Source organism: Adiantum capillus-veneris, chromosome 28, assembly GCF_014529385.1.
Source record: "Adiantum capillus-veneris isolate H3 chromosome 28, ASM1452938v2, whole genome shotgun sequence".
Classification (NCBI taxonomy): domain Eukaryota; kingdom Viridiplantae; phylum Streptophyta; class Polypodiopsida; order Polypodiales; family Pteridaceae; genus Adiantum; species Adiantum capillus-veneris.
This window is the reverse complement of record NC_140958.1, coordinates 15,480,187-15,493,513: the sequence shown is the minus strand read 5'-3', so window position 1 is coordinate 15,493,513 and position 13,327 is coordinate 15,480,187. Positions and strand designations below refer to the sequence as shown.

Here is a 13,327-nt window from a genome sequence, read left to right as displayed (position 1 = left end):
CCATCATGGGTTTTTTGAGGTTGTGGGATGCACGAGGATTAGGAGCTGAACCTTAGAATGGTCATCGACAGGGGGATGCCTGCCAGCAATGGGATGTTTGGTGCTCGTAAAAAAAACAGCACTTATGTGCTTGATAAATTTGTCTTGCAAAGCATACGGGACCATGTGTATATTCCATAATAGCATAACTTAATACACGGAGAATTAATGTGTCTCATAATTTTGCATGTATTTCTCTCTCACCCAAGCATTGAGACTTGCAAGTCATGACTCGCTCCTCTTCGTCATCTTGCTCAGGTTGATAAACAACGATGCTCGAGGCCCTTGCTGGTGATTATCTCATGCACACTCACTATAGGCTGCAACCCATCTTTGACGAATCTAACTTGTGTGTCTCTGGAGAATCTTCTCAGGTTTATACTTGCATCTCGAGCCCTTGATACCTCTTACTCTTATACTTAGAAAGAAAGTCCATAGCATAGCTACCATCATGGCCCTGGATACTAGACTTTCATTGTGGGATTGCTTGAAATCATGAAGTACGTGTTTTGGCTCTACATCTTGTGATTTGGATTCATTCAGGTGGGGATTCTTTGAGGGCTGGTCATTGGGTCAATGCTAGCAGTTGGGTGGCGACCTCTGACATTGTGGGGTGTGGAAGGATTCCCAAACCTTGTGTCTCTTGCTTTTGAAAGTTTTTGGTGATTATCTCATGTGCATGTTGTAGCCCATCTCTAGAAAATACGACTCCTACCTCTCGCGTAGGTTAGCTTCTACAGGTAGCACTATTGGTTTGCCATAGTTTGAAATTTTGAAGTTCCTCTTCATAAACATTCTCTCTCTCTCTCTCTCTCTCTCTCTCTCTCTCTCTCTCTCTCTCTCTCTCTCTCTCTCTCTCCCCCCCCCCCCCCCCCCCCCCCCCCTCGTCTTCATGCTTTTTTCAAGTTCTAGCTTCTTTGTGTAGCTCATGAGCTACAATCCTAGCTTATACGGCTATTATGATTAGAGCCTAGAATTGAAGTGATCAAGTAGAGGCCTAGTTCCTATGGTAGCTCTTTGGTTGTGTGCGATATTGGACACAATCTTTGAGCTTTTGTTGTGTCTTTGTCATTACAAGAAATGAAGAGTTTGCTGCTCCGTCCATAATGAGAGGCAATAGTTTACTCCAACATATGCACTAGCAATATTCCCAATACAATAGAGGTGAGGGATCGCTTCTCACGCAGGCTTTGGCTTTTGACTCTATAAATGATCATTATTGGCACTTAGTTCTTAACATTTTAGCACTCAATTTACCTTTTAGAATTCAATTTTTGTGGTGGCACTCAACAAATTTAGTCATTGCAATTTACAGTGAAAAGCATAAGGAATGACACATTATTACTAAATAACCTAGTGATTGCTATTCATGGATAACTTTTTTGTTGTGAGCATATTGTTGTATGTTGCAATAGGACAACTTATTGGCTAGCTGTTGTGACAAAATTGTTGTATGATGGAATGGATAGTTTATTGACCAGCTTGGATGAGCAAAAGGTTTTGTCAATCTCTAACTTCTTTGTGTTGTTCTTGATTGTAAGTTTGGGCATTGCTATAGATTGTAAAGTTTGTAAGAGAGAGAGAGAGAGAGAGAGAGAGAGAGAGAGAGAGAGAGAGAGAGAGAGAGAGAGAGAGAGAGAGAGAGAGAGCATGAGTTGGGTCTTTGCATGCATTGTATATGTGTATCAAAGTAGAGGAGAGGCTTGAGAGTATCTCATAAGGATGTGACATATGTAAACTTATGTGCTTGAAAATTATGGCTTGAAAAGCATACAAGTTCCATCAAAGATGAATCAAAGTACTTTTCTTCGATTCTTTGAAAGGGGACAAAAGACCTCAGCATCAGATGAAAAAGCTCACGCATCAGATAATAGGGCTGCAAAGAAATCTATGAATGAGTTTTTGAAAGATATCTTTGGCTCAGATAGTGAGATGGAAAACACTCTGGAGATAGAGGATACCCTTGAGGTTGGCATAGAGAGTTTGAATTTCCAAGCTATAGAAGAGATTGAAGGTGTAAGGAAATCAACTCATGGATCACAGAATGGCGTTTCTACAACTACATAAATGATTGCACCAATGAATGATAAAAAGGTAACTAGAAGTAAGTTTCATCAAGAATGTGTAAATAAATATCCCTTTGTTCTCCAGGTCATTCATAATGAGAAGGAGTTTATGAAATGTGCTTGGTGTACAAAGTATAAAGTGAAGGGACCTTGGGGCAAAGGAAATGGTTGTAAAACAATCATGAAGAGTGCCATAAAAAAAATCGTTAGTCCAAGGAGCATGTTTGGGCTGCAGCAAAGCACAATAGAGAATGTGGAAAATGAATGAAGGCTCATGCAAAAAAAATCATTAGCAGAAATAGGCACAGGGTCATTACTATCATGAAGCTTGCATACTTCAATGCAAAAGAGGACTTGGCTATCCGTAGGTATGAGGGTTTGTGTGGTGTAGCCTATTCTTTGAATGTAGAAGAAATGCCCATTCAACATGACTACTCCTCATACACTAATATGATGGTTGGCAAGGAGTTCATCTTTTGCATATTAGAGTATTTGGATGATTTGTAAAAGAAAAATTTGTTGCAGTCACGTCCCTATTATGCATTAATGGTAGATGAGGCTACAAATAGGTGTTTAGAGAAGCATTCAATCATATATTTCTCTTTTTTGGCACAAAAAGGTACAAGCTTCTTCTCAACTGAAACTACATTTGCAAATCTGCTCACATTACCTAAAGGGTGTGCTCAGACAAAGTTTGATGTAATCATGAAAATGATTAAAGAGGCTGGAATTAACAAGAAAAAATTGGTTGGAATAGAAACACACGGAGACTCTCAATGCTCTCAATGCTTGGTTTCCACGATGGATTGGTTGCCAAAATGAAGAGAGATATGCCACATCTCATGAGTGTTCATTGTATTGCACACAGAGAGGCTCTTGATATACTTGATGCAGTTAGATGCTTTCCTTGTTTACCCTATATTGATAAAATTGCTAGCAAAGTGTAATCATGGATTTTTGCATCTAGTGTAAGGCACACATGTTTCCAAAGTTTGTTGAAAGAGATGCACTTGCAAGTCTTGGAAGTTCTAAGTATTCATGAAGTTCGATGGCTAGCACAAGGTAATGTGATTGAGAGGTTGATACAACTCATGACTGCAATTTGCAACTTTTGGAAAGACAATGCAAAGAGCTTGTATGAGAAACTTTGGGTTTATAAAGTCCTCTTTTGTATGTACATGCTGGAAAATGTGTTGAGGGACCTTAATACATTGAATACTCATTTCATAAAGAAAATGTGGATGTTACTTCTATAAGTGCTGAAATAGAGGTATCCGTTGCTTCTTTTGAAACAAAACTTTCTTGAGGAGAAGTTTGGAAAAGGTACTCACCTCTTGAAGAATTTTATGGATGCCACAAAGGATCGTGTTTTTGTGTATGTTACTGATGATAGCAAGGAGATTTCCCATCAGCTATTGTCTCATTAAATATCTAATATCTAACCAACCCAAAATATTTTCTCATATTAAACTGATCATTTAATATGGGATAATAAACGGGAACAAGGGTTAGAATATAGACATGTGCTTACAGATCTATCTCAACACAGGGCCAATGGTAAAGGGGCCCAAATGAGAGATGGTCTGTCAAAGAGCAAGGTTAAATAATGAAGCTTAAAAGACCTTAGGGTTAGGTTCATTAAAGACCTCCAATGGTTAGTGTTAAAAGTCCTTTGAACTTAAAAAAACTAGAGCTAAGCTTGAGGTGGGAACCCGAACTAAACTTAAGCAAGCTAGGATTGTTCTTGAAATGGGAACCTTCAACAAAATAGGGCTGTGCTTGAGGTAGGAACCCACGTAAACTTAAGCAAGCTAGGGCTCTGCTTGAGTTGGGAACCCAACCTAAACTTAAGCAAGCTAGGACTGTGCTTAAGGTGGGAACTCCAACTAAGGTGCTTGTCATGCTTGATGACTAAGGTGCTTGAGGTACTTGTCACATTTAATGAGGAAGTTTCTTAAGAAGCTTCCTATACATGGGGGGGTAAGATGCTTGAGTCAAAAAGAGAACCTACACACTTAATGAGGAAGTTTCTTGAGAAACTTTCTATGTATAAAAATCTCAAAGTTAGGGGAATTCTAAAAGAGCACATAGGACACATGTCAGACTCTCACTAAGCTTAACCACATGGTGTGCTTGAATGCTATTGGTTGGGCTAAAGAGGGGTCCAATGAGCTTCTACTTCTATCTAACAAATATCTAGATATTTTCAAGCTCTCTCTCTCTCTAAGGGGTAAGGAGGACACTTGTCAAAAGACTACCCATGTAGTTGACTACATGCTCCATGTGATTGGCTAGGGGGAGAGGGTTCCAATGATCTTGCAACATGAAAAAAGGTCACCACTCGCCCAAAGCAAGGGGGGGTGCTAGGGGGATATACTCCACACACAATCTCATTTGCAAGGCCATTCTCACTTGGTGAAAGTTGAGGAACACCACCTCCTTCTCCAAGCTTGTGAGAGTGAAAGCCTACACCAATACTCTTGGCTATGGAATGAAAATCCAACCAAGAGTCATGCTTCAATGCTTAAGCTTTCCATCTTCTCCATCTTCATTACTAACCTATTATGTATGCTAGCAAGAAGAGTAATGATAAGTGAGGAACTATTTCTTTCTCCTATGGAATATTTCTTCTTCCTTTTCCCTATCCTCATTCCCCGCTAGATCTCTCCACCTTCAAAGGTGTTTGAGGCCTTGGGACTGAGGCTTGGGATAGTTAATGCTTTCTTCAAGTTTATGTTATGCTTGTGATGCATGAAGCTTTCCATCTTCATTGCATCACCTAGGTTACAAGGAACACAAAGATTATATTATACCAAGTCTCTCTTGATGGGAGAAACTATAATACAAATGACTATTGGAGGGGGGACCGGCTCCATATGAATCTTGTCCTCAACTATTCTCATGTTCTCTAAACTCTCTCTCTCTCTTGCAAAAATATTGTTCATGCCAAGTTAACTAAGTACCATGTTTATGTTGCTACCATCAATTAAGTTCAACTGCTCTGCTCACAAAGAATCTCTCAAAAGTGCTTCACCTAATTTCTTGATTCGACTATTCTCAAAGTTCATAGGCGATTTCCATTACATTGGTATTAGAGCATTTGGTTTCTCTTTTCTTGCTTAAGAAGAGAGGTCCTTAAGTATCCTATTAATGGTTGATTTTGTTAATTATATTAGGGTAAGTGGGACTGGGATATATTATGGATTTTGTTGAGCCCACTATGTGGGATATGGTGCACACCTCGGGAGCTTTGGACTTACTAATGGAGTCTTTTGGGACTTGCCTACGGCTTTACCATTATTGAGTCATAAGAAGTCTGAACGGAGCTATCCCTCGGCAACTTCGCTATGTTAGACTTAATCAACTACTCTCTTTAATTAACCAATTCAAGCCATGGGTGTAGATACTTAAGTGCCTATTTTCAAAGGCTAAGAGGAGTAGCAACTAAGGTTTTAAATTGCCAAAGCATGCACTAAGTAAACACATAAGTTTAATTAGCATGGATGACAATAACCAAGAGAGGAGAATGAACATTGACAACTTTGATTTTGCACATGAAGGTGCTAATGATGATACCCCCATGTTTGTTAATTATCTTGTCACTAGGTTGCAACAAGCTATGGGAAACCCCACTTTGCAAGCCAAAGTTACTCAACAACTTCGTGCTTATGGGATTTCCTTTCCTCTCCAAGAGCAGAGAGAGCTTACAAGGCCTCTTGAAGAGACCCCCAAAAGAAGACTCTCTCCCATACGAGAGGGGGAATCCAAAGATCAAGAAAGCAATGAATCCCTAAATTCCTCTGAAGAAGATGTGGCTCCATAAAGAAGGAGGACTAAACGATCGTCAAATCCTCCCAAGAGGAAATGGTTAACCCATAGTCCTTCTCCTCGTCACTCCAAAAGGGAAGAGAGGAAACCAACGAAGAAAAGGGCAAGAAAGAGGTCACCCTCTTCTCCTTCTTCTTCACCTTTTCCTCCTCTACCGATGAAAGCTATGGCTATTCGCCTAGAGAATATAAGAGGGGAGGACATCGCAAATCTTACCCTGCATGGTGAAGGTCACAAAAGCTCAAGAAGTTCAAATAGGGAGGAAATAGTATCTCTTTTCTCACCTATGATGGCACCTTTGGTGCTACCAACAAAGTATTGGCCTTCATCCAACAATTTGATGCATCCTTTGGAGACGAGGGCTTCATGGAGTCCTCCAAGCTACACCATGTAGCTATGCACTTCCAAAAATTGGCTCGTCAATGGTGGGCTAGCCTTCGAGGAAATGCGAAGCCCCAAAGACATATGAGTTTCCATTGTGAAGCAATTCCTTTCAAGTTATGCAAAGGACAAAGTGCTCACAGAATGGCGAAGTTTAAGGCTTCTCTCTCATGAGTCTATCCACAAATATGTGGACAAGGCTACTGTCTTTCAAAAGATAGACTTTGCCGAGCAAAAACAACAATTCTGTGCGGGATTACCTACCGCGTATGTCAAATCTCAACGGGCTGACTCTATCAGCGAAGTAATCCACCATACCATGGTTGCTTCACGCATCTATTTCCAACAAGGGGTTAGACGGAATGTCAAACCCATGGAGAATAAAGAAAAAAGTGATGCAAAGGGAAAGATTAATGCCCAAAAATTTTCCCACGACCATTCCAACAACAACAACAACAACAACAATCGGTCCAAGGTGAAAGGAGTTTACAAAGGTAAAAACAAACTCTCTCCTGAAGAGCTTGAGACTTTCCGCAAGGATCACAAATTTTTTAAGTGTGGGGAGCAAGGATATGGCTATCGTTCTTGCCCCAAAAGGAATGCTCGCAATGAGACTCCTAGGGCTTCCACTATCGAAGCTCCAAAAGAGGATACTCATTGCAAAGGATCACCTCTCTCCTATGCTTGGGGAAAGGTAAGGGATCATGATGCTTTCATCTTGTTTGACCTTGGTTCTACTCTCAACTTCATATCAATGTAGTTGGCCACCAAGTTGGGCATTCAAGCTTTTGAGATGGGAGATGCTGTAATTTCCAATGCCTCTTTGAAGGGATAGCAAGCCTCCATTACTCCCTTGATTGGGAAGTTGAGGCTTCATGTCCAAAGCTATGTCGACAAAGAAGACTTCTTCATCTCTCCTCTCCAACATGAGGATGCTATCCTAGGGATACCATGGTTCAACCGCATGGCTGCCAACATGAAGTTCCCTGAAAGGAGAATCTACTTCACCTACGTGGAAAAGAATATGTATATAGATGCTAATGAGTCTGGTCGTACTATAACACCTGTAAATCCTCTCTCCCTTGATAAATCAATGAAAAGCTCAGTTTCTGTGTACATGATTTTTGTCAAAGAATCCCTAAAATGTCCTAATGTTTCATCAAAGGTGAATGGTTGGAATCAAGAAGAGTTAGACTTGTCTAACTTTCTAGAAGGATTCCAAGATGTGTTCATTGATGATATCCCTATGGACTTACCTCCAAAACGAGGGGATGATGACCATCGAATTGAGATCCTATCCAAAAGCTCACCACCTAACAAACCTCCCTATCGAGTTTCACAAGCTCAACAAGAGGAGATCATGAGTCAAGTACAAGAATTGGTAGACAAAGGAATGGTGAGGCCTAGCTCCTCTCCCTTTTGATCTCTAGTCCTTTCAGTGCAAAAGAAAGATGGTACATACCGCATTTGTGTGGACTATCGTGCACTAAACCATATCACTATCAAAAATAGATTTCCCGTACCTCGGGTAGAAGATCTATTTGATAAGCTACAAGGCTCTACCTACTTCAGTAGGATTGACATTAAAAGTGGCTACCATCAAATAAGGATAGTGAATGAAGACATCCTAAAGACTGCATTTCGTACAACGTTTGGCCTTTATGAATATCTAGTCATGCCTTTTGGATTGACTAATGCACCAGCTACATTCAATCAATTAATGGAGAAACTTTTTATACCCTACCGCAAATTCATTGGAGTGTTCTTTGATGATATCATCATCTACTCCAATTCCTTGGAGTAACATAAGCAGCATCTGCAAGTGATTTTCAAGCATTAAGGGAGAATAAGCTTTTTCTCAATCAAAAGAAAAGCGATTTTTTACTTCAATTAGAGATTCAATACTTAGTTCATATTATCTCTCGAGATGGTATCCGTATGGGTCCATCAAAGTTGGAGGTAATAAAAGCATGTCCTAATCCAAGGAATCTACATGAGCTAAGAAGCTTTATTGGTATGTGTACATACTATAGACGCTTCATAACAAAATTCTCTCAAATAGTAGGACCATTACATGACTTAACAAAGAAAAACGTTAAGTATTCATGGACTGCTAAGGAGCAAAGTTTTTTTGACAAGCTCAAAGAGAAGATTATCTCCCAACCAGTCCTTATGCTTCCGGATCTCTCAAATCCATTTGAGGTCCAATGTGATGCTTGTGGTGATTGCCTTGGAGCAGTCTTGCTTCAAGAAGGGCATGCCATAGCATATGAGAGCCAAAGGCTCAACACGGATGAATGGATCTTAGGTATTTATGAGAAAGAGTTGTTAGCTGTTCTACATGTCCTAGACACATGGAAGCACTATCTATTGGGGACTCAATTCATCTTATGAACAGACCATCAAAGTCTCAAATACTTCATGGTGCAAACAAAGCTTTCCGACAAACAAATGAGGTGGGAAAATTTTCTTTCATAATTTAATTTCCACATTGCTCACGTTGCTGGTAAGCACAATCAAGTGGCTTCTTTTACGACGACCAAAAGTTAATGATGTGCCAGTAGAAACTCACAATGATCTATCTTCTATGATAGATGAGTATGCTACTGACCCTCACTTTAAAGACATAATGTCAGCCCTTGCTTTGGGGAAGAAAGAGGAACCATTCACCTTGCAGGATGGTTATCTTCTCCATGGCAATAGGCTATGTGTTACCCACTCCCTGCGTGAGAAAGTCATGTATGAATCCCATGCTCCTCCCTATGCGGGGCATAGAGGCATTCAACTGGAGGAGTAGAGGTATACTTTTATTGGCCTACCATGAAAGTGGACATACAAGAGTATGTTTCAAAATGTGTAGTATGCCAAAAGACTAAGTATGATGGAGGGAAGCAACCTGGATTACTCCAAACATTGTCAATTCGTAATTCACCATGGGAGAGTATATCCATGGATTTTATCTTTGGATTACCAAAATCTATCCATGGGAATATGGGAATATGGACAATAGTCGGCATGTTCAGCAAGCAATCACACTTTATCCTTGCCAAGAAGACTATTAAGGCACACAAAATGGAAACTCTCTTCATATCACAGATTTTCAACCACCATGGATTTCCAACATCCATCGTGTCAGATAGAGATCCTAGAATGACCAATACTGGAAAGGTCTCTTAAAAAATCTAGGTACAAGATTGAATTTCTCTTCGGCCTATCACCCACAAATGGATGGCCAAAGTGAGATAGCCAATCTTACGATTCTTGATCTACTAAAGACCTATGTTACAGAAGTAGATAAAAGTTCACAATGGGAAAAGTACTTACCTCTTGTAGAGTATGCGTATCATAATACTATCCATACTTCTACGAGAAAAGCACCTTTTGAAATCCCTTGCTACTTAAAGTACATGGGGAGATCTTCGTTGTTGATGAGTATAGTCGTGACCTACCAACATCTTTTCAAAAGATTAAGGAGGCTATATCCATCTCCCAACTAGGGAAAAAATCTATTGTTGACAAGCACAAAAAGGCCTTAACGTTCAAGGAAAATGATTGGGTCTTACTTAAGTTTCCTAAGGCTCGATTGAGAAATATGATGGGCAAAAATCCTACGGGCCATCAAAAGTATTATGCTAAACTTGCAAAAAGATACTATGGTCCTTTTCAAATTTTGAAGCCAATCAATGAGGTGGCTTATCAAATCAAGTTACCTAAACATTGGCTCATACACAATGCTTTTCATGTGAGCCTACTCAAGCCCTACAAAGGAGAGCCTCCAAATGAACCAATTATTGAAGACCCTCCCGAAATCGAAGGTCAAGAAGAGGTACTACAACCCAAAGGTATTGTTTAGCATGAAGAAAATGTACTAAGACATGGTGAGATTATCCGACGGTATCTTATTAAGTTCAAAATTTATCCATTTGAAGATGCTAGATGGATGCAAGGAATCCAGCTTAAGGATAGTATGAACCTTGTCAACGCTTACAATGCTACATTAAAGTAACCAAATGTACATGTTTCTTTTAAATGATCAATGTTTTTGTCTTATAAGACTAATTCTCTCTTTATTGTGCCCAAGTTTAAGTAGTATGCATACTAAGAATCATGTTTGGGATGACGACGTCTCTCAAACACCATGTAGAATTTGTCACTCTACTTGGGAGGATGAAATGGACTAAAGAGCAGACATGCTTGTGGCAGCTATGTCTCCCAATCACCAAATGGATTAGTTATCCATCTTGGAATGACATTGTAGGGTAAAAAGTGATCTTATACCCGCTAAGACAAATTGACTAATGACTATGACTTTATCTCTTTTACCTCACAGTCGAGGACGACTATGATTTCAAGAGAGAGGTAATGTCTATAAATATCTAATACCTAACCAATCCAATTGATTTTCTCATATTAAACTGATCATTTAATATGGGATAAGAAACGGGAACAAGCGTTAGAATATAGACATGTGCTTACAGATCTATTTCAACACAGGGCCAATGGTAAAGGGGCCCAAATGAGAGATGGTATGTCAAAGAGCAAGGTTAACTAATGAAGTTAAAAATAACTTAGGGTTAGCTTCATTAAATACCTCCAATGGTTAGTGCTAAAAGTCCTTTCGCCTTAAGCAAACTAGGGCTGAGCTTGAGGTGGGAACCCAACCTAAAATTAAGCAAGCTAGGGCTATGCTTGAGGTGGGAACCTTAAGCAAGTTAGGGCTTGGCTTGAGGTAGGAACCCGACCTAAACTTAAGCAACCTAGGGCTCTGCTTGAGGTGGAAACCAGACCTAAACTTAAGCAAGCTAGGGTTGTGCTTGAGGTGGGAACTCCATCTAAGGTGCTTGTCATGCTTGATTACTAAGGTACTTGAGGTACTTGTCACATTTAATGAGGAAGTTGCTTGAGAAGCTTCCTATGCATGGGGGGGTAAGATGCTTGAGTAAAAAAGAGAACCTACACACTTAATGAGGAAGTTTCTTCCTATGCATAAAAATCCCAAAGTTAGGGGAATTCTAAAAGAGCACATGGGACACATGTCAGACTCTCACTAAGCTTAACCACATGGTGTGCTTGAATGCTATTGGTTGGGCTAAAGAGGGTCCAATGAGCTTCTACTTCTATCTAAACGATATGTAGATTTTTTTAAAGCTCTATCTCTCTAATGGGTAAGGAGGACACTTGTTAAAAGACTACCCATGTACTTGACTACATGCTGCATGTGATTGGCTAGGGGGAGATGGGTCCAATGAGCTTGCAACATGCAAAAAGGTCACCACTTGCCCAAAGCAAGGAGGGGGGGTGCTAGGGGGATATACTCCACACAAACACTAATTTGCAAGGCCATTCTCACTTGGTGAAAGTTGAGGAACACCACCTCCTTCTCCAAGCTTGTGAAAGTGAAAGCCTACACCAACACTCTTGGCTATGGAATGAAAATCCAACCAAGAGTCATGCTTCAATGGTTAAGCTTTCCATCTTATCCATATTCATTACTAAGCTATTATGTATGCTAGCAAGAAGAGTAATGATAAGTGAGGAACTATTTCTTTCTCCTATGGAATGTTTCTTCTTCCTCTTCCCTATCCTCATTCCCTGCTGGCTCTCCCCACCTTCAAAGGTGTTTGAAGCATTGGAACCGAGGCTTGGGATAGTTAATGATTTCTTCAAGTTTATGTTGTGCTTGTGATGCATGAAGCTTTCCATCTTCATTGCATCACCTAGGTTACAAGGAACACAAAGATTGTATTATACCAAGTCTCTCTTGATGGGAGAAACTATAATACAAACACCTATTGGAGGGGGACTGGCTCCATATGAATTCAATCCTCAACTATTGTCATGTTCTCTAAAATCTCTCTCTCTCTTGCAAAAGTATTGTTCATGCCAAGTTAGCTAAGTACCATGTTTATGTTGCTACCATCAATTAAGTTCAGCCGCTATGCTCACAAAGAATCCCTCAAAAGTGCTTCACCTAATTTCCTAATTCCGCTACTCTCAAAGTTCATAGGCAATTTCCATTACATATTGTATGCTAAAACTCTAGGCAATGATGGAAATGGGCTGCCATTGGATAGGGAAGGGGGCGATGTTCAAAGCTGCATAAATTTTACAAAGAGGTTTGTCTTGAAAGTGATAGAATCTGAAAATGGTCGATTTCGAGATGTTTATTTCTTAAATGCAACTAGTCTTTTCAGCCCGCATTACCATCCTCGCAGAAAAAAGATCGCAGAGGAGATAAAAGCAAGAGAGAAAAATCTTAGAATGGCTTGAGAAATTATTTGAGAAGTTTGGAAGTTTGGTTGACATTGACAATTGCAAGACGGAGTTACTGTTGTTCACAAATACTTTGTATTATGGCTGCAAGGGGATGCATATGCCAGATGCATGGCGTGTTTTTTGTTCTGTAGACGTATGTGAACCTAACAAAGTTATGGCAGGTTATTCCTGTGTCATGTGAAAGAGGTTTCTCAAAGAAAAATCTCATCAAGATGCATGCTCAAGAGTTCTTGAATGTGGAAATGCTTGAAGCATTGATGGGTGTTTCATTGCTTGGACCTAGCATTGATAATGTAGAAGGGAACAAGATTTATGATATTTGGAATCTTGCAAAACCAAAGAGGACACCATCCGACTTATGAGTTTGCGAGGAGATGGGTCTTTCAATATTTTTATGGAATTTGGCACTTGAATAGATTTGATTACTTAAATGGAGTCCATGTAATTCTGAAGGGACTTCGCTAATATGATATGTTAGCTTTTTGGACAATGCGCTAAGAGTTGCGTTGAAAAATCCAAACGCCCATGCAATTTTTCTGTTGTTAATACAACATGCACTGATATGTTAGCTTGAACAATACGCTAAGAGTTGCATTGAAAAATCCAAATGCCCATGCAATTTTTATGTTGTTAATACAACATGCACTTGCTGGCTATATTGGGGTTGATTTCTCTCCAATCAAAAACACGTTTTTACTCGTATATTTATTGAAGATGCAAAATGATGCACTTTTTCC

At 39.8% G+C, this 13,327-nt stretch overlaps 2 pseudogenes; both read left to right on the top strand.

Annotated features, from left to right (window-relative positions):
* The first annotated feature begins 1,827 nt into the window (after window positions 1-1,827).
* Window positions 1,828-2,927, top strand: LOC147420095 (uncharacterized; annotated as a pseudogene).
* A 182-nt stretch (window positions 2,928-3,109) lies between these two features.
* On the top strand, window positions 3,110-12,952 carry LOC147420094 (uncharacterized; annotated as a pseudogene).
* Window positions 12,953-13,327: the final 375 nt, after the last annotated feature.